Source organism: Empidonax traillii, unplaced genomic scaffold (assembly GCF_003031625.1).
Source record: "Empidonax traillii isolate 1590-97213 ecotype Southwest subspecies unplaced genomic scaffold, ASM303162v1 scaffold2964:size41217, whole genome shotgun sequence".
Classification (NCBI taxonomy): domain Eukaryota; kingdom Metazoa; phylum Chordata; class Aves; order Passeriformes; family Tyrannidae; genus Empidonax; species Empidonax traillii.
This window is the reverse complement of record NW_020958157.1, coordinates 40213-40912: the sequence shown is the minus strand read 5'-3', so window position 1 is coordinate 40912 and position 700 is coordinate 40213.

Here is a 700-nt window from a genome sequence, read left to right as displayed (position 1 = left end):
ATGGATGGACAGGAACGAGAGATGTGTCTAAAATAAGAAAGATGTCACCTTGTTCCTGGCCCAGGAGACACCAGCTCACACAAATTCTGTTTTTCAAAGTGCCAGAGCTTCTGCTTTATGTCACATAAATTCTGCCTGCAGTGCCATCTTGGACTCTCACACAGCAAAGGTTTCTGGCTGACATTTTGAGAGATGAAGTAAGGAAATACTTAAAATAGTCTTTGTTTTTAATTAAAAATGAATTAGTTTGCAGAAGCGCAGAAGCACAAGGAATAAATGAGTTTCTGTGTGTATCTCATTGCACTTTGCACAAGCTTTGCCTTTCCAGCCCTCTAGTGGAAAAGGAGAGGTATGATGAGAGGATTTGCAGGATTCTCGTCCCAGCTGAAATAATTTTATGGAATTTTTAAGGGCGGGAGAGACCTCCAAGATCAGTATTTTCAGTGCGCGTTGCAGCTTCTTCCCTCTTCTCACCTCCAAAACTGCTCTGGGAAACTTCACAAAGAGGTCTTGGCTTTTTGTGACAGCGGATTCAGAGGATCATAAAGGTTGGAAGACACCTCCAAGACCATCAAGTCCAACCTTTGACCAGGCACCACCACGTCCACCAAACCGTAGCATGAAGCGCAGCTTCTCCCTGGTTTTCGAACACTTCCAGAGGGAGCGATTCCACCTTTCCCCTGGACAGGCTGTTCCAATG